Source organism: Narcine bancroftii, chromosome 2 (assembly GCF_036971445.1).
Source record: "Narcine bancroftii isolate sNarBan1 chromosome 2, sNarBan1.hap1, whole genome shotgun sequence".
NCBI classification, from domain to species: Eukaryota; Metazoa; Chordata; class Chondrichthyes; order Torpediniformes; family Narcinidae; genus Narcine; species Narcine bancroftii.
The window spans coordinates 95,824,686-95,846,954 of NC_091470.1; the positions used below are offsets into that span (position 1 = coordinate 95,824,686).

A 22,269-nucleotide genomic window follows, 5' to 3' on the forward strand; every position below is an offset into this window, starting at 1 on the left:
CTCACTCACTGCTTCACGCTCACTCACTGCCTCACCCTCACTCACTGCCTCACCCTCACTCACTGCCTCACCCTCACTCACTGCCTCACCCTCACTCACTGCCTCACCCTCACTCACTGCCTCACGCTCACTCACTGCCTCACACACTCACTGTCTCAGTGTTTCACACTCACTCACTGCCTCACGCCCACTTCCTCACTCACCGCCTCACTATATAACACTGCCTCACACTCACTCACTCTCACACCCACTCTGCCTCGCAGCCGCTCCCTCCCACCTACAGCTCCACTGACCGATCCCCACTTTCCCGCCCTTTACCTTCACTTACTTGCCAAAGTTCCCGGAGAGCGACCACATGAGAGGGGGACCGGGGCGCAGCTCCCATCCACCCGGGCGGAGCGCAGCACTGACAGCGAGCCGCTCGATCGCCACAGGTCCCGCCCTCCCCTGCTCCGATTGGGCAAGCCCCCGGCATGACATCACAAGTCTCTAATGCCATTGGCCGCTTGCTTCAGGGGCCAGGTTGGACCGCGCCGACTTTCAAAGCAACATTGCAACATCGGAACGAGGCGCTTGTTCTCTGCTCCGTGAACCAGGCGGACGTTTATTCAGAAATAAACACACAAAACACTGCAAACACACAGTATGTGGCGGGCGAAACGCTTCCTGCCGGGGCTTGCGGGTCCTAGAGCCCTCCTGGGGAAAATCCGCCAAGCCCCGTCCCTCGCCGGACTGATAGTTCAATTGCAACAGGAGATCCGATCTGGTTCTGTGGAGCAAACACTTACCTTGGGTCATGCCAGTCACGGGCCAACCAACCAGCCGTGGGGTCCAGGGGACACAGAGAGCACATGGACTCGGCATCAGAATTTATGGTCATGAAGATGTCACGAAATTCGTTGCTTTGCTGCAGCGTCACAGGGCAAACATTTCTATAAACCACCTTCCAACAATAAATAGGAAACATAATGCAAGAGAAAGAAAAAGGTCAAAGTCAGGTCGTGCCTGTGGTTCATTGATCATTCAGGAATCTGGCAGTGGGCAAGAAGCTGTCCTTGTGCCGTTGAGGGCTCGTCTTCAGGCTCCTGTACCTTTACCCCGATGGTAGCAGAGTGAAGCCGGCCAGGCCTGGGTGGTGGAGTCTTTGAGGATCGAGGCCGTTTTTTAAGACACCGCCTCATGTCAGTGTCCTCGATGGAGTGAAGTGCCTGTGATGTTGCAGGCTCAGTTAACAACCCTCAGGAGTTTATTCTTGTCTTGAGAGTTTGTGCCTCCATACCAGGCAGTGACACAACCAAGCCAGACTACTCTCCACGGTCCTGTAGAAGTTTCCAAAAGCCTTCAGTGACATACCGAACCTCCTCAAACTCCTCACAAAGTATAGCTGCTGGCGAGCCTTCTTCTTGATTGCATCGATATGGAGGTTCCAGGACAGATCCTTGGAATTTTTGACCCTCTCTACTGCTGACCCCTCAAGGACGACTGGTTCGTTTTCCCCTGAAGTCCACAATCATCTTGGTTTTGCAAACTTGAGTGCAGGGTTTCTGTTGTGACACCACTCAACGAGCTGATCGATCTCTCTCCTTTACACTTACTCATTGCCGTTTGTGATTCTGCTGGTAACTGTGGTGTCATTGACAAATCAGAGAACCTGAGTCTACTAGGGTGATCTCCAGCATGAGGCCATCCAACAAGATGTGGAGATCCAGGGTGTCTCCAGATCCTACAGCATCTGATCAGAGAACCAGATCTCCAGCCTCTATTTGCTTCAGTTCCCCATCTGCCAGCTCTTTGTTGGTGTTTTATTCCATCTTGTGGAAGAGCGCATCTCCTCTGATCAGGCTCTGTTCCAGCTTCACACATCAGAACTTAATTCAAAAATGTCAGACCCTCAACCCCTTCAAACTTAAGCTCTGGCCTGCAGGGCTGGGGAGAATTCTTGGGAGAGATGCAATTGGCTGGGCTGTTTCCATTGCAGCAAAGGAGGCTGAGTGAGACGTTATCTGATGGAGCTGCATATAATTACACGGGACAATAAAAGTGGTTGAACATGTTTGGTGTATTTTATGGATTTTGAGCTGCTGATCATGAAAATCACCTTAGAATTTTCCTATCACATGCATTTTTTTAGATATACCTTATTTTATAACATCCAGTTGATTAACAACTTGATTCAAGCTACAAAACCAGAAAGTGCAACGTGTCATCTTTTGCATTTGTACTTGGACGTCTTCCCTGCTGAATTTGGTGCAGTCACTGACAAACATGGTGAAAGGTTTCAAACAGGGCATTGTGACCATGGAAAAGCGGTATCAGTTAAATAGAAATCCTTAAATGTTGACACAAAAGGCATCAGATGTTGAGTACAAATTAAAATCAGTGGCAAAACATTTTTAGGTCAGTTGAACTAATGCAATGTGTCAGTATTATTATGTGGTTTTATATATATATATATAGTATCTAAAGATTCTTCTTCTTCTTTGGCTTGGCTTCGCGGACGAAGATTTATGGAGATTTATGGAGGGGGTAAATGTCCACGTCAGCTGCAGGCTCCTTTGTGGCTGACAAGTCCGATGCGGGACAGGCAGACACGGTTGCAGCGGTTGCAGGGGAAAATTGGTTGGTTGGGGTTGGGTGTTGGGTTTTTCCTCCTTTGCCTTTTGTCAGTGAGGTGGGCTCTGCGGTCTTCTTCAAAGGAGGTTGCTGCCCGCCAAACTGTGAGGCGCCAAGATGCACGGTTTGAGGCGATATCAGCCCACTGGCGGTGGTCAATGTGGCAGGCACCAAATATATATATATAGTAAAGTTAGTTTTAGGGTGGACAAGTGCACTTACAGAGACATAATTACACTTGGAGAGAGACTACTTTGAAAGTCAAAATGTCTGTTAGGCCATTGTTTGGTGGAAGCTGTGTAAACAGTGATTTATTGTTCATCCAATTGCTGGAACAATTAATGTGTGCTGAAGAAATAGCTGTCTACTCAAGGAAGCCATTTGATGGTTGAACTGTGCAGACAACTCAGAATCACATTAGCTCATAAACCTTGGAATTTAAACATCAAAGACAGTAATTATGTCATGCCACATGATTAAAGACATTTTGAGAGAAGATAGTACTGAAATCAGAGACATTTTGAAAGGAGAAGAAGGTGCTTCACCATCCTATATGTCATACAGGATTGAAAGGCAGTAACAACCCTTTGGAGAAGGAAAGCTGCTTGTGTTCTCCTTATGAAAAGGAGGAACACCGAAAAAGTGGCTTTGAAGAATTTAGCCACTTCCAACTGTCTCGTTAAAAGAGAGAGGGCAGGCTCATTGTGTCTATTGAAATGGTCACTGTTGATTAAGAAAGGAAAATTAATCATGTACTTCAAATATAACTATTTTTAAATGGATACTTCATTCCACCCTTATCTGGGTGTGAAATCATCATTTGAAACACAGATACCAAAACCTCCATGCAAAAGAGGGGGATTTGTGGAAAATTATTCGTATGAAGAAACAATTCTCTGAAAACCACTCTACAATAAATTTTTGAGTTTTGGGAAGTCTGATGCATCACCTTAGTCCAAAATTGCTTTTGAACAGAAGTAAAGACTTTGGGTTTCAACACAAAGTGTTCTGAGACTGAACTTTAAAATCAACTCTTCAGAATTAAGTTTAAACTGTAATGGTATTGGTATTGGTTTTGCCACCCCCTCCCCACAACCCCACACATAATGGAGTGAAGTTAGATTTAAATTTAAATAAATTATGAAGTGTTATGTATTGCTTTGAAGATGCCATCGTCTTGGTAAATTCCTATTGCTGCTGGTTCAGTACATAACAATGCTAAATGCAATAAAAGTTAATTTAATGTTTCTCCAACTTCCTATGTGATATATCAAATCTGAAATTATCTTTGTGTTCATCTTGAAGTTGTCTATCATAATCCTCAATTTCCTCTCAGGAAGCAAACCTTTTGAAAAACATTGTTGTCCTGTGCAATCAGTAGCATAGATAGGGTAACAGTCAGAGTCTTTCCAGTGCGAGAGTGTCTAAAGCTAAGAATCCTGAGACTTAAGCCAAGAGGGAGAAAGTTTAAAGTGGATAAACCTTTTGTGCAGAGAGAGTCAGTGTCTGGAACAAGCTACCAGATTATCAGGGTATGGAGGCAGGAACAGCAACAACATTTTTGAAGCATCTGGACAGATAGAACATAGAATATTACAGCCCAGTAAAGGCCCTTTAACCCTCAATGTGTGCCAACCTATATATTCCTATCAAGAAAAAAATCTAAACCCTTCCTTTCTCCTAATTCTCAATTTTTTTTCCATCCATGTGCCTGTCTAAAAGTCTCTTAAATGCCCCTAATATTTCAGCCTTCACCTCCATCCCTGCCAAGGCATTCCAGGCACCCAGAACTGTCTGTGTTTAGAAAAACTTCCCCCTGATCTCTCACCTAAACTTTCCCCCCCTTCATTTTGTACAGATGTTTTCTGGTGTTTGCTACTCGCATCCTTGGAAAAAGGCACTGTCTGTCTTCCTTATCTCTGCTTCTCATAATCCTGTAGACCTCTATTAAGTCTCCTTTCATCCTTCTTCCAGGCTCTGCTAACCTTGTATCATAAGATATTTTCCAAACCAGGAAACATCCTGGTAAATATCTTCTGCACCTTCTCCATAGCTTCCACATCCTTCCTACAATGAGGCCACCAGAACTGAAAACAATATTCTAACTGGTCTCACCAGAGTTGCAACATGGCCTCTCCACTCTTGAACTTAAACCCCCAACTAATGAAGCCCAGCATCCCATTGGACTTCTTAACAATCTTATCAACCTGCACGACGACCTTAAGGGATGTATGGACCCCATGGTCCCTCTGTTCCTCCACACCATAAAGTATCTGACCATTAACCCTGTACTCAGCCACTGGTTTGTCTTCCAAAATACATCACCTCATAATTATTCGGATTGAATGAGCTGGGAATAGAGGAGTATGGAATTAATGCAGGCAAGTGGGATTAGTGTAGATAGGTACAGCATATGTATTGTGGCCCAAAAGGCGTGTTACATTACAATTCCAGGACTACAGGTTTCTATAATTCACTGCTTTCCTGTTACATCAGATCTCATTCTTCTCCTCCTTCTACACCTCCTCTGGTCATTCACTGCCAGGCATTCAGTCTCCCTGGACTCCACAATCATACCCCATTCTTTGCCATCCTTCTCTCTCTGCAACTTAAAACTTTGTTCCATCCTGCTAAATGATCATCAACCTGAAACAATAACTTTCTTGTCTCTTCACAGTTTCAGTCTGACAACTTGGCTATTCCCTTTTTATCTCAGTTTTCCAGCATCTGTGGTACTTTGTTTTTGGGTAGAGAGCCTTCCCCTAGTCAGTGGCGCATCAACCATTAGGCTGACTAGGCTGAAGACTGGGGACCCAGAAGGTAAGAGGCCCAGTCACAACCACTGGTAAACCAATGCCACCACTTGAAAATATGGGTTCGCCTTAGTCCTGGGTCCACCTGTCAATCAAGGCTCGCAGAAGGACCATGTTCACCTGTGAATCAGCAGTGGGGTCTAGGTCCCACTTGTCAAATCTGGCTCGACGGTCCAAAAGCTACATGTCAATCAATACTCACGTTTGTACACGTACGAGAGTCTGAGGTCTACCTCCTGCAGCAGAGCTTAGCTCAGGCCACCTCACTCACTGGACGGTTACATTTCTAAAAACAGTCCCTCCTGTATTATTTTGTATCAAGACTATTTACCTAGAACTGATTTTAGTTATCCGTTTGTAACAAAAAGACTTTTCAAATTATTTGTGGCTAGCAAATGCCTTCCATAAGGTAAAGATTTGTTTGGGGAATATAACCAACATCAGAGAGGGTGCAGAATATAACTGATAACGAGATGGTGGGGAATATAACTGATATTCGGTAGGGTGGGGAATATACCAATATTGGAGATGGTGGGGAATATAACCGATATCTGAGAGGGTGGGAAATATAACCGATATTGTGGAGGGTGGGGAATATAACTGATATTGGAGATGGTGGGGAATATAACCGATATTGGGGAGGGTGGGGAATATAATCGTAATCAGAGAGGGTGCAGAATATAACCGATATCAGACAGGGTGGGGACTTTAACCAATATCAGAGATGGTGGGGAATATAACCGATAATGGGGAGGGTGGGGAATATAACTGATATTGGAGATGGTGGGGAATATAACTAATATCTGAGATGGTGGGAAATATTACCGATATCAGAGAGGGTGGGGAATATAACCGATATTGGGTAGGATGAGGAATATAACTGATATTGGAGAGGGTGGGGAATATACCCAATATCAGAGAGGGTGGGGAATATAACCAATATCAGAGAGGGTGGGGAGTATAATTGATATGAGAAAGGGTGGTAACTTTAACCGATATCAGAGATGGTGGGCAATATAACTGATATTGGGGAGGGTGGGGAACATAACCAATATCAGAGAGGATGCAAAATATAACTGATATTGGGGAGGGTGGGGAATATAATCGATATCAGAAAGGGTGCAGAATATAACCAATATCAGAGATGGTGGGGAATATAACTGATATTGGGGAGGGTGGGGAATATAACCAATATCAGAGAGGATGGGAAATATAACTGATATTGGGGAGGGTGGGGAATATAACCGATATTGGGGATAGTGGGAATATAACCGATATTGGGGAGGGTGGGGAATATAACTGATATCAGAGATGGTGGTGAATATAACTGATATTGGGGAGGGTGGGGAATATAACTGATATTGGGGATGGTGGTGAATATACCCAATATCAGAGAGGGTGGGGAATATAACCAATATTGGGGATAGTGGGGAATATAACCAATATTCAGTAGGTTGGGGAATATAACTGATATTGGAGATGGTGGGGAATATAACTGATCTGAGATGGTGGGAAATAATACCGATATCAGAGAGGGTGGGGAATATAACTGATATTGGGTAGGATGAGGGATATAACTGATATTGGGGAGGGTGGGGAATATACCCAATATCAGAGATGGTGGGGAATGTAACCAATATTGGATAGGGTGAGGAATATACCCAATATCAGAGAGGGTGGGGAATATAACTGATATTGGGGATAGTGGGGAATATAACTGATATTGGGGATAGTGGGGATTATAACTGATATTGGGGAGGGTGGGGAATATACCCAATATCAGAGATGGTGGGGAATGTAACCAATATTGGAGAGGGTGGGGAATATAACCGATATGGACCATGGTGGAGAATATAACTGATATTGAGGTGGGTGGGGAATATAACCGATATCAAATAGGGTGGGGACTATAACTGATATCAGAATGCATGTGGAATATATCCGGTATCGGAAATGGTGGGGAATTTAACTGATATCGGAGATGGTGGGGAATATAACTGAAATTGGGGAGGGTGAGGAATATAACTGATATGGGTGAGGGTGGGGAATATAACCGATATCAGAAAGGATGGGAAATATAACCGATATCAGAGAAGGTGGGGAATATAACTGATATTGGGGAGGGTGGGGAATATACCCAATATCAGAGAGGGTGGGGAATATAACTGATATTGGGGATAGTGGGGAATATAACTGATATTGGGGAGGGTGGGGAATATACCCAATATCAGAGAGGGTGGGGAATATAACCAATATCAGAGATGGTGCAGAATATAACCGATATCAGAGATGGTGGGGAATATAACTGATATTGGGGAGGGTGGGGAATATAACCAATATCAGACAGGATGGGAAATATAACTGATATTGGGGAGGTTGGTGAATATAACCAATATCAGAGAGGATGGGAAATATAACTGATATTGGGGAGGGTGGGGAATATACCCAATATCAGAGAGGGTGGGGAATATAACCGATATTGGAGATAGTGGGGAATATAACTGATATTGGGGAGGGTGGGGAATATACCCAATATCAGAGAGGGTGGGGAATATAACCAATATTGGGGAGGGTGGGGAATATACCCAATATCAGAGAGGGTAGGGAATATAACCAATATCAGAGAGGGTGGGGAATGTAATTGATATCAGAGAGGGTGGGAACTTTAACCAATATCAGAGATGGTGGGCAATATAACTGATATTGGGGAGGGTGGGGAATATAACCAATATCAGAGAGGATGGGAAATATAACTGATATTGGGGAGGGTGGGGAATATAACCGATATTGGGGATAGTGGGAATATAACCGATATTGGGGAGGGTGGGGAATATACCCAATATCAGAGAGGGTGGGGATTATAACCGATATCGGGGAGGGTGGGGAATATAACCGATATCAGAGATGGTGGGGAACATAACCAATATCAGAGAGGATGGCAAATATAACTGATATTGGGGAGGGTGGGGAATATAATCAATATCAGAGATGGTGCAGAATATAACCGATATCAGAGATGGTGGGGAATATAACTGATATTGGGGAGGGTGGGGAATATCCCCAATATCAGAGAGGGTGGGGAATATAACCAATATTGGGGAGGGTGGGGAATATACCCAATATCAGAGAGGGTAGGGAATATAACCAATATCAGAGAGGGTGGGGAATGTAATTGATATCAGAGAGGGTGGGAACTTTAACCAATATCAGAGATGGTGGGCAATATAACTGATATTGGGGAGGGTGGGGAATATAACCGATATCAGAGATGGTGGGGAATGTAACCAATATTGGGGAGCGTGGGGAATATAACCGTTATGGGAAAATGTGGGGAATATATCTGATATTGGGTTGGGTGGTGAATATAATCGATATCAGAGAGGGTGTGGAATATAACCGATATCAAATAGGGTGGGGACTATAAGCGGTATCGGAAATGGTGGGGAATTTAACTGATATCGGAGATGGTGGGGAATATAACTGAAATTGGGGAGGGTGGGGAATATAACCGATATCAGAGATGGTTGGGAATATAACTGATATTGAGGGGGATGGGGAATATAACCGATATCGGGGGGAATGGGGAATATAACCGATATCAGAAAGGGTGGGGAATATAACTGATATTGAGAAGAACGGGGAATATAACCAATATCAGAGAGGGGTGCAGATATACCCCATATCTGAGAGAGAGGGCAGTGAATGGGATGGTGATGGAGAGGATGGAATAAAGGGAGCTATTCAGGTTAGTATTTATGATCTTCGCAGGTTATGTTGGTTCCAAGAGGACTGGAAATTGCACTGTTATTCATCCTGCTGACAACTTTTCACTTCAAGCTGCTGTGACTAATATCTGAAGTTAAAATTCAACAGAATGGGGAATGGATAGCATCATTTCCACCTGAGAAATTTTCTGAAATTGCTGTAAAGTTTGGTTATTTTTAAAAACAGGAACTATTTCAATTCAGTTCCTTGTCATTAAACTGATTTAAGCAGAATCTCAGTGTGATCTCTAATTTTTCTATTCATCTGCAGAATGGCCATCATCAAATTCTGATTAAAACCGTCACTCATTATTTCAACATTTAACCAGACGTCAGTACTCTCAATTCACTTAAAAACCAAGGTTTATATTCATTTTGGAAGTAGAGTGAGAAAAGATTTCAAATATCTTGCTGGGGGAAAGGTTGACCTCAAAAAGGGGATGGGGTGGACAGGGAGGAGATAGAGAGAAAGACAGGTGGAGGGAGAGGGGAAGAGAGAGAGAAAGTAGAGTGAGAGAGAGAGGAGAGAGGAGAGGAGGCAACTCAGAGACGTTTTCAGCTGATTTGATGTCTGTCTGTGCAGAGAGAGAGAGAGAAAGTTATAGGGGTATACATGTACACCTACATCACAGCACACCTCACATTACTCTGAATGATATTGAATAGCTGCCAGTATTGGGGTGGGGGATTCCCCCTAGTTTTACACCGAGAGGTGATATATTACACGACCAAGAGTGAAAGTACTCATTGAGCTATTCCACCCTCCTCAGTCAGCACTCTGAGCTAACCTCGAACTTTATGAATCTACCACATGCCACAAATTACCATCACCAACCTTCATTTCCAGCCTGCCTGGTGTACCTGAAATCCCTCTAATTATAGAGCTATTTTTTCAGGTTTTACCAGTGCAAGCAATACCTTCACGAGTGGGCATCCTCCCTAATGTTGGAAAGTGTACGGACATGCACATTGGTAGGAAAAATAAACGGGCAGACTATTTTTTAAATGGGGAGAAAATTGAAAATACGCAGATGCAAAGGAAGCTGGGAGTCCTTGTGCGGGATGGCCTGAAGATGAACTTGCAGGCTGAAGAAGGCGAATGCAATGCTGGCATTTATTTTAAGGGGAATAAAATATAAGAGCAGGGATGTGATGTTGAGGATTTTTAAGGGACTGGTGAGACCTCACGGAGTATTATGAGGAGTTTTGGGCTCCTTGCTTAAGAAAAGAAAATGTCCTGACGTTGTAGAGGCTTCAAAAGAGGTTCACAAGGATGATTCCAGGAAAGAAAGGGCTATCATTTGACAGCTCTTGCCCTGTACTAATTAGAATTTAGGAGAAGAAGGGGAGATCTCACTGAAACATTTTGAATATTGCAAGGCATAGACAGAGTAGATGTAGAAAGGTTGTTTTCCAATGTGGTAGAGTCTAGGACAAGAGGGATTAGCCTCAGAATTGAAGGGTATCCTCCTAAGACAGAAATGTGGAGGAATTTTTTTCAGCCAGAGGGCAGTGAATCTGTGGAATTTGTTGCCAAGGGCGGTTGGAGAGGCCAGGTCATTGGGTGTATTTAACAGAGATTGATAGGTTCCTAATTAGCCAGGGCACCTATACCTTATGGTCTTGTTGTCAAAGATAAAGGGCAGGATAAATGTTTGTACCCCCACAAGACATTGGTGAGACCGCAGATGGTGTGTTGTGTGCAGCTCTGCCTGCCTTGAATTCCCTTGTTGTACCTTCTCCATCGGTGTGCAATAGGAAAGATGTCATTAAGATGGAAATGAGTCAGAAAAGACCCAGAAGGATGCGTTACCAAGAGGCTGAATACATTGCATTTTCCCCCAGAGGACAGGAGGCTGAGGACAAGCTTTTTGAGGGGCACATTTTAGGTGAATGGTCACAGACTATTTCCCTGGACAGGAGAGATTAAAACTAAAGGGCATATATTTGAGGTGAAAGAGAAAAGATTTAAAGGGGACCTGAGGGATAATTTCACACAGAGGGTGAATGAGCTGTGGAATGAGCTGCCAGAAGAAGGTACAATGACAACGTTTAAAGGAAATTTAGATAGGTTCATGGATGGGAAGTGTTTAGAGAGACAGAGGCAAATGGGACCAGCTCAGAGAGACAATTTGGTCAGCATGGAGGAGTTGTGCAGTAAAAACCTCTGACTCTTAATAGAAGGAATACACAGAATTTTTTTCAGCCAGAGGGCAGTGAATCTGTGGAATTTGTAAACGTATCTGTGGAATATCTTGACGAAGGGCTCAGGCCCGAAACGTGGTGATGTACAGCGCCCTCCATAATGTTTGGGACAAAGGCACTTTTTTCCTTTATTGCTCCTGAGCTCCACAGTTTTAAATTTGTATTCAAACAATTCACATGTGATTAAATTGCATATTCCACACATTTTGGTTTGACCATGTAGAAATTACAGCACTTTTTATACATAGTTCCTTTATTTCAGGACGCCAGGGTTACTTGGGTCATAGACATGGTCTGTATATTAAAGTGGTCATGTTCAATCCTTTGTTGCCTATCCCTTGCATGCAGTGACTGTTTGAGTGTGTGATTCACTGATATCACCAGGTGCTGAGTAGCTTCTCTGGTGATGCTCTACTGTAACCATCTTCAGCTCCTGCTTGTTTCGGGGGCTTGTCTCCTTAAGTTTTCTCTTCAGCATATGGAAAGCATGTTCAATTGGATTTAGATTGGGTGATCGATTTGGCAATTCGAGAAGGTTCCTGTTTTTAGCTTTGAAAAACTCCTTTGTTGTGTGTCTGGGATCGTTGTCTTGCTGCAGGATGAATCACCGCCCAATGAGTTTGGAGGCATTTGCTCGAACTTGAGAAGATGTTTCTGTGCATCCCAGAATTCATGTTGCTACGGCCACCAGCAGTTACATCATCAATGAAGATTAGTGCATTAGTACCTGCAGCAGCCGTACATGCCCCGGGCATAACACCCCCAGCACCACATTTCACAGATGAGGCCGTATGCTTATGCCATCACTCTGATACAGGTCTCATCTGTCCACAACAATTTCTGCAGACTCTTTTAAATAATTCCTGGCAGGCTGTAATCTAGCCGCCCTGTTTCTGTGGTTAACTAGTGGTTTGCATCTTGCTGTGTAGCCTCTGTATTTCTGTTCATGAAGTCTTCTCGGATAGTCGTCATCGACACATCCACTCTGCCTCCTGAAGAGTGTTTCTGACCTGTCGGACAGGCGTTTGGGAATTTTTTTTTTCATTATGATGAGAATTCTTCTGTCATGAGCAGCGAAGGTCTTCTTTGGCTTGCCTGGCCCTTTGCGATCAATGAGCTCACCAGTACGTTCTTTCTTCTTCATAATGTTCCAAACAGTTGATTTTGGTCATCCTAAGGTTGGGCAATGTCTCTTACTGTTTTATTCATGTTTTTCAGCCTCATTCTGGCTTCTTTGACTTTCATTGGGCACAACTCTGGTCCTCAAGTTAAAAAATGGCAACTACAGACTCCAAAGCAAGCCCAGCTCTCTTATCCCTGCACCAATTAAACATACCTGAGCAATCATAAACTTCTGTGAAGACATATGTCCCAAACATTATGGTGCCCTAAAATGAGGGGATTATGTATAAAAAGTGCTGTTACATGGTCAAACCAAAAACATCAAAAGAACAGTCAGTGAAAGTGAAGTGTAGCATAATGGATAGAGCACATTCATACACTACGTTTACAATAAAATATTTCACTTTGAAAATATAGCAAGAATTCTAACCATCTCATTATATTAATAAGCAGTGATTAATTTCATTCATGAAAGTAATCCAGGAAATTAGAAAATAACAATACATTGTCAAAGCAAATTTACACAATCCGTATAGTTCACCTGCCAATTGAACTCTAAATCCTAATGGACTGATATTTATAAAAGGCTTACATATAAAGCCAAACTCTTCTATCATATCAATGTTCTGATATTGCAAAATGTGTGCAAAATGTGTGCAAATAACACTGAATAAAATCTGGAATGTGGACTTTAATCACATGTGAATCATTTGATTACAAATTTAAAACTGTGAGGCACAGGGGCAAATAAAAGGAAAAAGTGTATTTGCCCCAAGCGTTATTTGTCTGCTTTGAACACGGTGGAACCTGCTGAATTCCTCCAGTACTTTTGTGCATTTAAACTATAATCACAGCAGCCGTAGACTTTCTTGTTCCCCTAGTTCTCCTTGCTAGGCCTGAGGTCACAGAGTCTGCTGGTCATACCAATGACTCCTCACCACCTCCTCTGCCACTGACCTAGTATGTCTTCATCCTCCTTCAGCTCTCACTCAGGACCAGCTCCCTCCCCAGCCGCAGATTTGAGAGTCCCTCCACCAATGATGGATTTACCTGCCGTGGCCCAGGTGCTTCTGCTGCCTGAAATAGATCTGCTTGCTTTGTGACTTGTCTTCAGATGACAGGAACTGTTTGTTTCAGCTTCTCAGAAACTATTCTTGCAAGCAAAGCACCAACACCCAGTTCAGGCAGCGGAGATGCCCAAGCGGTTGGCGCACAGCACCCAGTTCTGGGAGCAGAGGTGAGCCAGCGAATGGTGTTCAGCACTCAGCTCTGGCAGCGGAGACATCCAGGCACTTGGTGTGCAGAGCACATGGAGCACCAGCTGCTTATTGTCAGGAGAGACTCAGGCTTCTCTGACATGAAGTTTCTGTTTCAGTCACACAGTGAGCCACACCATGCAGAAATGACCTGAGATATTGATGCCACATCAGCCAGAAACCTGTTTCCCAACACACCTATTGGCCACTTACATTCCTTCCTCACAGTCATGGACCCATACAGCAAAGAAACAGGTCCTTTAGCCAACATCTCACAAAATGTAACTGAATCCCATTTTAAATTGAGTCCTGGACGTCAGGAGGACCAGGAGTATCCACCCTCAGCTTCACGTCAATAACTCTGCAGAGGAGAGCACCAAGTTCCTTGGAGTTCATTTAACTAGTGACCTATCCTGGACACACAAAATCTCCTCACTTGTCAGGAGGGCACAAAAGTGACTGCACTTCCTGAGAAGACTGAAGCAGGCAAGACTGCCAACCACCATATGTCAACCTTCTACAGGGGCTCTGTCAATAGCATCCTGGTCGGCTTCAGAGAAATGGATCAGAGGTCAATCCACAGGACTATAAGAGTGGCAGAGAGGATTCTCTGGAGTCTCCCTCCCACTCAATGAAGTGATCTTCTGGGATGGTTGTCTGAAGAGGGCATGCAAAATCATTGAGGACCCCCTTCCACCCTGCACATAGTATCTTTCAGCTGCTCCCATCGGGGAAGAGATCCAGGAGTATCAGAGCCAGTACCACCAGACTGAGGAGCAGCTTCTTCCCATGGGCAGTGAGAACGACCAAAGGAACTGCTCACACTCACCGCCCGAGACTCTCACATTATTTATTTATTTATTTGTCCTGTTTGTCTGTGTGTGTTTTGTTTCTGGTTGTGTCTCTGCACGCTTTGCACCGAGGACTGGAGAACACCGTTTTGTCAGGTTGTACTTGTACAATCAGATGACAATAAACTTGACTATTCTCCCCTCATTGTCCCTCGACTCCACTCCTTGCCCATACACAAGAGGTAACTGATAGTGGACAATTAACCACCAATTGACATGCCTTTGGGATGAGGGAGGAAACCAGAGCAGCAGGTCAGTCCACATGGTCATAGACAGTGCCCAAGGTCAGGATCAAACCTGGGATCCTGGAGCTTGAGGCAGCAGCTCTACTAGCCATGTCAGAGTCTTCTTCTTCACATTCCTGCAACCAATCCAAATCTCTGCAACACAGAGCATGGGTCCAATATCCTGAACCTCCTTTCCCAATCCTACCAACATCCCCCTACCCATCTCAGGACAGGGAGGTGGTCTGAACTCAGTCCTGTGATTTTTTTTTGATGAACACTTTAATAACACAAATGCAGATAATATATACCCTGCTTTACAAAACTAGAGTGCTCTGATAGCTCTAGGAAGGCTCTGATAGCTCAGTGGTTAGAGCACTGGTCTTATAAACCAGGGGTTGTGAGTTCATTCCACACTAGGGAGTCATTTCTGTGAGAGCTCTGGACAAAGTTGTGACTCTCTGTCTTCCTTATGGTCGACAAAGTTAAAGAATTTCATGTATGCTACATTCTAAATGTAGTATTACATGACAATAATGGAACATTTAACCTTAAATAGGCAAAGGGCCCATTCTCTACTATTGAAGATTTGTTTATGACAATAAATTCTGGTTCAGATTCTGAAAACCCATTCAAATTTCTTTCGGATAGTGAACATAAGTTACTTTGTAAAAGCAAATTTTCATAACGCGAATAAAGTGAGGTATAACCAAGCAAATTCAAAACATGAAACACAAGACAATTATACATCTAGACCAGTGGTTTTCAACCTTTTTCTTTCCACTCACATACCACTTTAAGTAATCCCTGTGCCATCAGTGCTCTGTTATTAGAAAGACATTGTTTAAGGTGGTATGTGGGTGGAAAAAAAGATTTAATCGTAAGAAATAAAGAAAAGGGATAACTATGGAAGTTTCTGTGGAGAAGGAAACCACTAAAATTTGAAGTGGTTGTGGGCCAGGTGAGGCAGAGATGTCCACCATGGTTTCAAGATCAGGAAGAAGGACCATGCATCTGTCCTCACGGATGTCAGTGGACGTCAGTCATGACAGAAGTGAGCAGGAAGTGAGGGAGATGGCCTGGTTGCCTTACTCTCATGCCTGGCAAAATTGTCCATCTATGGGTTCTGAAAATGAGCAGCTCAGGTCTCCCCCACTATAATGAATTGGCCTCCTTCTGGTGGGTAAGTTCGTGTCAGAGTGTCCTTAGCATGTGAACATGCAGTGTCCACAGGAACCATTGGAAGGATTTTGGTCGCACTTGTCCCCATACACTCCATCCTCGATAAGGGTGGCACTATTTTAATGTAGATCATCTTCTTTCCACTCACCTACCACCTTAAGCTATCCCTGTACCATCGATGCTCTGTGATTAGTAAAGAATTGCTTAAGGTAGTATGTGATGGGAAGGTTGAGAACCACTGTTCTTGACCTAATTGTTCCTGAAATATTTTGCTTGAGAAAAATTGTCATTGGCCCACTTCCCCTGGAGCTATTAAGCTCTGCACATAATGAGTTAATTAGGTATGATTAAAACCTTCCTTTCCCTCTCACATACTACCTTAAGCAATCCTTTACTAATCACAGAGTACCCTAACCCCATCCTTATCCCCATAACCCCATCCACATCCCTATAGCCCCGTCCATATCCTCTTAACTCCATCCAAATTCCCACAAAACTGTCCATTTCCACATAACCACATCCGTTACCCCATAATCCCATCCAAATCAACATACATAACACCATCCATATACTCTTAACTCCATTTAAATCCCCATAACCCCATACATATCCCCATAACCCCATCCAAATCCCAATAGCCCCATCTATCTCCCCATAACCCCATTCGTATCACCATAACCCCATGCATATCCCCATAACCCTGTAACTACATCCATATCCCCTCTGACCATTGGAACCTCCATACCAGGCAGTGATGCAACCAGCCTGAATGCTCTCCATGGTCCACCTGTAGAGGTATTTGAGAGACTTTGGTCACAAACCAAATCTCCTCAAATGCTTCACAAAGTATAGCCGCTGGCGAGCCTTCTTTGTGATAGTTTCAACATGGCAGCTCCAGGACAGATCCTCAGAGATGTTTACACCCAGGAATTTGAAGGTTTTGACCCTCTCCGCTGCTGACCCCTGGATGGGCTGAATAGCCTCTTTCTGCTCTTCTATTTTGTGGTACTAATATGTTTCACAATCCCAACAGACTGCATGTCATTGGCTAATGCTTCTGAGGATTTGGCATACAAATTACAGCACTTTAAACCTCCAGAAGCACCAACAGAGAGAATGTCAAGGGCATCTGTACAACTTTCTCATGCAGTAGTATCTCTTCAATTTAACTGTGATCCAAGGTAGCTTTCTACATCAGGTTAAAATCTGGTTGGTGTTTATTCCCATTGGATTATTGAGTTCTGCCTCAAAACAGTCCAATTTAGAATCTTAATATAATATTACCTTCAGGGGGTTTCAAAATCCATTATCTCTGCCTGCTTCTCACTAGTGCACCAGCTGTGCTTTTAAGCAATGACTCACGAAGTCACCTAGTTTAGAAGATTTGATCTTAGGCGATTATGTCCTCATGAACAGCCTTGGCCAGAACTGAACCGTTCTTTGAGTTCCAATCCTCTGCAAAGGTGAGAAATTGGCATTGAAGTCAATTTAAGTTTCAATGTCTTGAGATGGTTCGGTCTCGGCATTAAGTGAGACTTTTGGTTTTTCACTTTCGTTTGAAGTCTGTCTGAGAAAAGGTGAAATTTTGTCTCAACGTATTATTTGGAGAATTGTCTCCAATTGTCACTCCTGAAACTCCTTCCACTCAGCTCCTTCCAGAAATAATTGGTTTCTCTACCTGCCAATGTATCATAATCCAATATTTCAAGATGAGTTCTTAGTGACTACAGGAATACATTGTAGTGAGAGGGGCAGTACTGAGGGAGGGTAACCCTGTGGGAGGGCTAGTTCTGAGGGTGGGGGAAACTGTCAGGGGAAAATAAATGATTTAAATGGCTGAAATGGGGTTTGAATGGAAAGGAGGTTTTGTGTGTGTGATGTGGGAGTACTTGGGCAGACGTCTTAATCAGAAAAAGTCTGCTGCTTGTAAGTAAAGTTCTGCTGTCTCCAACTATGCAAATCCAGCAATTAGCTGGCAGTTTGCCAAGGTGGACGTACACCACCACGGAACTATTGTCTTTCATCTAATTTGCTCATTAAAAGTTAAACATCAGTGACTCCACCACCAGTTCATCAGAAACATCGCAAAGGCCTTGGAACCTCAGCCTCACCTTCGAGGAGTTCGGGAGGCTATGGCGGATTGTCAGGGACCCAGTTCACAAAGCATCCGGGGATTTCTGTTCATCACTCTGCTATCTCACCATCCAGATAAAGGACTCACATCTCAGACTCTCGTCTCGATGTGGGGGATATGGGAGGGTGTGTTCTGAGAAGGATTGAGTTAGCTTGACTCAATCAACATGAGACTTGCCCTCTCCTGTTGTGAGCTAATGTTTTATACAGTGGTCTAGTTTGTTTGTTTTCATAAATATGCCAGAGCCATCTTCCAAAGGATCTGGGCCCTACAGGAGTCGTGCTGGGCCAGCAACTTCAACAACCCCAGTGGCCAGGAATCTTTTGCATCACTGGAAGATGAGAATGGAGTCATGATACTATCATGGTTGGAAAATGCACAAAGGCACCGGCCATTACAGCGAGTGTGAAAATGGAGGGGAAACCATAAAGTGCCTGCTAAATGTGAAGGCGGTGGGTCTAGACTCGAGTTGAGTCGATTCACGGATTCACCAGCCATCTGTCACTCAGTGGCTTGGTTGAGATTGTGCTCACATACTTGAAGGGATTGCTTGTCAACAGAGGAGGAAAAGTCGATTGAGGGTTGACCTCATCGATCTGGTACTGGGCTGGCAGCAGACAGTCAAAGGTTCAGCTCGGGCTAACTGCCTGCCCCTCTTCTGAGTACACCTGTGGGCCTGTGTCTCCCTGGAGAAGGGGTCTGCAGGAACGGTTGCCCCCCCCCCCCACCACCACTCTGTTTGACAGTTTCAACAAAGATAATCACATTTCAACTGGTAACGTTTTGTGTAAATAGCCAGAATTGCAGATTAATATAGTTCTTGCAACTTTTGGATTAAGAATAAGAGAGGCAGCATTCACTTACTGCCAAAAAGCATCAAAAAAGGGCAGCACTGAGGGAGGGTCTCACTGAGGGAGGGGCAGTGCTGAGGGAGGGGCAGTGCTGAGGGAAGGTCGCACTTTATGAGAGGCAGTACTGAGGGAGGGAAGTTAGTTTGTGTGTGTGTGTGTGTGTGTGTGTGTGTGTGTGTATGTGTGTGTGTGTGTGTGTGTGTGTGTGTGTGTGTGTGTGTGTGTGTGTGTGGATAGCTCAAAATATAGATTAGTCGGGGGCCACCTCTGGTGGGGAAGAACCAGAGGGGAGGCTGGACCAGGTTGGAGTGGGCAGCGCATGGGAAGCTCCACCCCCTCCAGAGAGCACGTTTCCGTAAGTCATCAGCAGGGTGACATTGTCGAACTTCCCCTCAGCCCTGAAAACTTAAGCAGGAGCTCTCTGCTCCATGTTCTCCGATCCCTCCAGGAGGGTAATGGCTTCCCGGACCACCTTCCTGGTTGCCAGTCCCATGAGGAGTTCAGGGCATGTTGTGGTGATGAAATAGCCCACCAAAGCACCAGTGCCCACTCCTTAACACCCCGTGTCCCAATGCCACCAGTGTGCCACTTGACTGGCTGTGTCGCCCCCATTCTAGGAGGCAGCGAACCTGGCCTGGACCACAGTCAGCACCCATTCCCAAAATGTGGTGTCATCATCGACCCCTTCTGATGGCAGCCACAAGGCGTTGGCAATCATTTATTGGTCTCACAGATCCTCCAGGGTGCTCACTTCCCATTGGGAGAAAAGGGAATTGGGAGCCCCCTCACCTTCCAACTGAAGCAGCAGCATGGCTAAGTGTTTGCCTGGCCTCTAGGGCTATTGGTCTCCTCACCCAGTTAGCCCCTTAGCATAGTCCCAGGACTCCATGATCTCACAGTGACCACCTATGTGCCCACCCAAGGTCCCACATTTTTGGCTACCTCTCCATTTTGTAAAGGCTCAGGCATGCAGGAAGGAGGAAGTGTGTCATGGGACTCAATTTCCTCATGGTCATCACCATCCATCCACACGTACCTATCCCCCAAACACATGTCGATTCCCTCCTCCTGGTGGACAATGGCTCAGAGAGCCAGACCAGCAAGTCACTTGCAGCTGCTGTGTTTCAATCAGCTTGGAAGCTGCTCCATGATTTTAATTTCTAAGTTGGTCACTTGCCCTTGGGCAATCCTCACTGCCTCTTGCAGTTCACCACAGTCATAATGCAGGGATTTTATCTCCCTATCTTTCCGAGCACCCTGACTACTTAACTCAGATGTGATATCCCACTAGCAACTGAGTAGGGATATCAGTAACCATAGGGCTCCTCCACGACTCCCCCAGGCCTCGGGGAAAACCCCAGTAACTCCAGGTGGGAACCACAGTGGGGGTCAGATCTGTCGACCCAATCGACTAGCATGGCACAGCTTGCCCGCCATGCCACCAAATGGCTGAACCCCTGACAGTCATCAGTCCATCAAGGGATTTTATAATCCGACCCTGGGGTCCCTTCCCTATCTGTGGATCACCTCCTGCTGCCCCCGTTGGTGACCAGGTACACAATCACACATACACACTTATTACTATAATCTCCCACATTGTTAGCACAATCTTCAACTTAAGACTCCTTGTGTGTGTGGCTGAAACTCCTTGAACCCTGCTCGCAGCGCCATTTATCATGTGTAGGAAGAGTATCAGGTTCGGTGGGTTCACAGAGACGAATCTGGACACAGGTGTTATTCACATGTAACTTTTAGTACATGGGAGACAAACAGGGGAGAATGCTTAACGGTACGTGATTACTATTTCATTTAAGCAACAATATAGACATTCACCTCGAACTTCAATTGGTCTCTGACAACAGTAAACCTATAGACAACCCACTCACACTATAAACAAGGACTCTTTCACACACCCGATTCCCTGACCAATGGGGTTGCAGCTCTCTGCGAGTACTGATCTATTGTAGTACTAACGGCTCAGCTTCAGTGTAGAGCACACCTTACCCGTGACACTTCCAGCAAGGTGCACAGCAGCGACCTGGCATGGACGGATGCCTGGGGGTTGGACCACGAGGCAGAAAGAAAGAATGTGCCCTGCATTGATGTTATATACAGAGCTAATCTGTTCTTCTAGCCAATAATGACCCTAGGTGATTTAAATTAGCCAATGGCAAGGTGTGCACGAATGGATAATTGAGTCCAGCCTTGATTGACAGGAGATGTGACTTCCTATTAAAATTCAGACAGGGAGGATACAATATGATGCATTGTACACATTCCAGACAGTCAGGGAGACCATGTTTCCTCCACAGTACTGAGGAGGGTCACTGTGGGTGGGGCAGTTCTGAGAGAGGGGTCACTGTAGGAGGGCCAGTACAGAGGGAGAACCACACTGTGGGGGGGGGGGGGAACAGTACTAATAGAGGGGTCTGTGGGAGAGGCAGTACTGATAGAGGGGTCTGTGGGAGGGGCAGTACTGAGGGAGGGGTCTGTGGGAGGGGCAGTACTGAGGGAAGGGTCTGTGAGAGGGGCAGCACTGAGGAAGCACCACACTGTGGGAAGGCAGTCATGAGGGGTGTTGAACTGTGTGGACTGAGCTGGGCACTGTGACCCCCTGGTACCTGATCCTGAAAGAGGGACCGAGGCATTGAGGCTGCAAAGCCTCTCCTTGCCCTTCCTCCCACCACAGTGGAGACCTGGGCACTGGGTGATGTGGAGCCGGCCTCTGCCTTTGGTTCATGGAGAGGAGAGACAGCCAGATCCGCATGTAATGTAACGGTTGCCTGGAATTTCTGTTCGGTCATAACTGTACGAGTTTACAATGACCAACGTAGAGAGCATGGTCACAGGATGATTCGAATAAAATTCCACTCCGCTCAGGTTCGACGGTTTCCCACCACAAAAGAGCTAAGAGGAAACTCGCAAGATGTGCCCTGTTAACTCTGTCCGAGCCAGTTGAGATGGTCTGGGTGGATTTCTCCACTTTAGTGCCTCCGATTCTTGTGGTCTGCGCTGGCAGTCTCTGTCCTCTTCCCCTTTGCCTGGCTTTGCAGCAATCTTGGTGCAAATTGTAGAGGTGTTTCATCTTGATGGAGGTCAGGGACAGTGATTTCGATCGTGGCTGGTATTGAGTCGTTCTCGCTTTGTGTCAGCAGTTATTCCACCCCAGCCCTGGGAAAGGGTTTAAAAAAACCCCCCAGAGCATCAGTCATTTACGTTCCAGCTCTCAGTCCCATCCGCACCCCTGCCCCTGC

At 45.0% G+C, this 22,269-nt stretch overlaps 1 protein-coding gene across 3 annotated transcripts in view; it reads right to left on the minus strand.

Moving 5' to 3' along the window:
• Window positions 1-21,767, minus strand: part of LOC138753924 (AT-rich interactive domain-containing protein 5A-like) — a 59,785-nt gene extending 38,018 nt beyond the window's left edge. Inside the window, exon 1 of one of the 3 annotated variants that reach the window (XM_069917488.1) lies at window positions 21,637-21,767. The gene's annotated coding sequence lies outside the window, so the exon portion shown is untranslated. Of the gene's footprint in view, window positions 1-318; window positions 417-21,636 lie in introns of those variants that run through there. The other 2 variants (XM_069917486.1, XM_069917487.1) reach the window with 2 other exon arrangements.
• Between the last annotated feature and the right edge of the window lie 502 nt (window positions 21,768-22,269).